The 3,133-nt window shown below is 42.9% G+C and overlaps 1 pseudogene; it reads left to right on the top strand.

Annotated features, from left to right (window-relative positions):
• Positions 1 to 2,282: 2,282 nt before the first annotated feature.
• Positions 2,283 to 2,827, top strand: LOC147421299 (uncharacterized; annotated as a pseudogene).
• The last annotated feature ends 306 nt before the right edge of the window (positions 2,828 to 3,133 follow it).

Raw genomic sequence — 3,133 nt, 5'->3', positions numbered from 1 at the left:
GGTAAAGCCGTAGGCAAGTCTAAAAAGACTCCATTATTAAGTCCAAAGCTCCCGAGGTGTGCACCATCCCCCACATAGTGGGCTCAACAAAACCAATAATAGATCCCATTTCCACTTACCCTAATATAATTAACAACATCAACCATTTATAGGCTACTTAAGGACCTCTCTTCTTAAGCAAGAAAAGAGAAACCAAATGCTCTGATACCAATGTAATATAATTGGCCTATTTAATTTGAGAGTAGCGGAAATTAATGAGAGTACTTTTGAGAAATGACTTTGTGAGCATAGCGGGTGAACATAATTGAAGATAGCAACATAATCATAGCAATTAGTTAACTTGGCATGAACAATACTTTTCCAAGAGAGATAATTTAGAGAACATGACAACAGTTGAGGACCGGATTTATGTGGAGCCGGTCCCCCTCCAATAGGCATTTGTATTATGATTTCTCCCATTAAGAGAGACTTGTTACAATACAATCTTTGTGTTCCTTGTGACCTAGGTGATGCAATGAAGATGGAAAGCTTCATGCATCACAAACATAACATAAACTTGAAGAAAGCTTTAACTATCCCAAGCCTCAGTCCCAAGACCTCAAACACCTTCAAAGGTGGAGAGAGCTAGCAGGGAATGAGGGTAGGGAAGAGGAAGACGAAACATTTCGTAGGAGAAAGAATTAGTTCCTCACTTATCATAACTCTTGTTGCTAGCATACATAATAGCATAGTAATGAAGAAGAAGGAGATGGCAAGCTTAAGCATTGAAGCATGGCTCTTGGTTGGATTTGCACTCCATATCCAAGAGTGTTGGTGTAGGCTCTCAACCTCTACTTGCTTGGAGAAGGAGAGGGAGCTCTTGCACTTTGCATAGCACACGATGAGAGTGTTTGTGAGTGTGTGTGGGTGAGTATACCCCCTAGCTTGCTTGGGTCGACCCCCCCTTGTAGCTCATGCTTGAAGCTCATTGGACCCCTCCAGGCCTAGGTAATCACAAGCAGGAGGCACTACAAGCAGCAAGGGTAGCCTTGAGACAAGTGTCCCCCTTTCCCCTTTGAGAGAGAGGGCTAGATAAATTCTAAATCAATTAATTAAATATCCTAAATTATTATTGGACCCCTTGGGTGGCCAACCAATAGGCTTCAGGAACACCATGAGGGCAACATGAGGAGGAACTTGACAAGTGTCCCTTTTGCTTTCTTTGTACCATGCATGCCTTGTGTGAGTGTGTGGGTGTTCTCTCTCATCCCCCCTCATGTAGGGATCGCCCCCTCCTTGTAGGGATTGAATCTTTGACTTTTTGACACCTCAAACCCTCATGCATAGGCCCAGTTCCCACCACAAGCTTGGCTCATAAGCACTTTAAGCTTGGGCTGGGTTCTCACCTCAAGTGCAACCCTAGCATCTCAAGCATGTCAAGCACCTCAAGCATCTCAATAATTAAGCACCTCAAGCATCTCAAGCACCTCAATCATCAAGCACCTCAAGCACCTTAGTCATCAAGCATGACAAGCAGGACCAGCACCTCGAGTTGGGTTGGGTTCCCGCGCCTCAAGCTCATCCCTAGCTTACCTAAGGTCCAAGGCCTTTTACACACATTATTGGAGGTCTTCAATGAAGCTAACCCTAAGGTCTTATGCTCCATTTGTTAGCCTTGCTCTTTGATAGACCATCTCTCATTTGGGCCCCTTTACCATTGGCCCCGTGTTGAGATAGATCTATAAGCACATGTCTATATCTTAACACTTGTTCCCGTTTATTCTCCCACATTAAGTGATCAATTTAATATGAGAAAATCATTTGGGTTGGTTAGATATTAGATAGTAGATTTTATGACAGTATGCAACTTATCCGTTATGCATGCATATAGCGCAATAGATTCCCAAAAATGGCCCAACGAGCACCAAGCCAATGGAGAATTCACCCTTTCATCGTAGCCAATGTTTACTTCCTCACCTTAGTATAGATATAGCTCATTGTCTCGTGTCTCCATGCCGTATGCAATGTCTTCCAATATGCTCAACGTTGTGGCCAATGGAGAAGCCACATACAAAGGGAAAACTTTTGTTTGGGGAGGATGTGCATGCAAGATCTTCAAAGCCACACAAGAACTCTTGTAAGAAATCCACAAAGGAGGGCAAGGTGGATATGGATGGTAATGCTCCTAAAAGAGGAAAGAATTGCAAGGTAAAAGCCAATGTGAAAGAAGAGGATGATGAAAGCGGAGACAAAGTAATGTGGAAAGAATTTTGGGTTGACACTTGACACACATTAGAGGAGAGATGAATGACGACTTCAACAAAATGCCAAAGCAGGGAGTGGACCTTTGGGGCTAGGTGGCAACAACGCTTGCCTCTATGTTTGTAGACTGTGATAAGGATGGACATGCATGTAGAAAAAAGTGGGCAAGGGTCAATAAGCGATATAGAGATAATAAGGCACATAATGCAATTTTAGGCAATGACTGAAACCAGTCATGCAAATGGTATTGACATCATTGATGAATATATGCATGACAAGGCTAATGTGGTTTGCAAAAGTCACGTCTCTTCTCTCGGGGAAAATAATGAGCCAGTTGAGGTGGGTATCTCCATGCCTATCAAAGAGAAGGAAGAGAAGAAAACAAGCTCTATAGAGAATGTGAAGGATGATGCCTTGCAACAACCAGTCTCTCATATGAAGGAAGAACTAGCACGTCGAGCGAAAATGGAGGATAGGTGATAAAACACCTTTGAAGCGATGCAATCTTTCATGGCATCATTCTTAGAACATGCCAAGAAAGATTGATATTTCAGCTAAGAGATTAAACTCATCATACTTTGATTGAGACAAATCGGTCTCCCAACTCGTATTAGCAATCGTAGAGCTTCTATCACTTAGCTCAACCCCATCCTCTGTCTCAAGCTCAGGATTCTCTTCCATCTTCATCTCTTCAACCTCATCTGCAAACCACACTCTTCGATCTCTACCACACTTCAAAGGAGCTTGAACAACCATACCTTGATTCGACAACACCTCCTTTGCAACTGTACATCCTTTACAACTGAAGCTGCCCTAGCTGGCTTTCTCGGCATAGAAACTACCGTCTCTTTTTGTAGCCATAGAATCCTTGGTTCTTCTTGCATAGGTACAT

This window comes from Adiantum capillus-veneris, chromosome 28, assembly GCF_014529385.1.
Source record: "Adiantum capillus-veneris isolate H3 chromosome 28, ASM1452938v2, whole genome shotgun sequence".
NCBI lineage: Eukaryota > Viridiplantae > Streptophyta > Polypodiopsida > Polypodiales > Pteridaceae > Adiantum > Adiantum capillus-veneris.
This window is presented reverse-complemented; position numbering and strand designations above follow the sequence as displayed.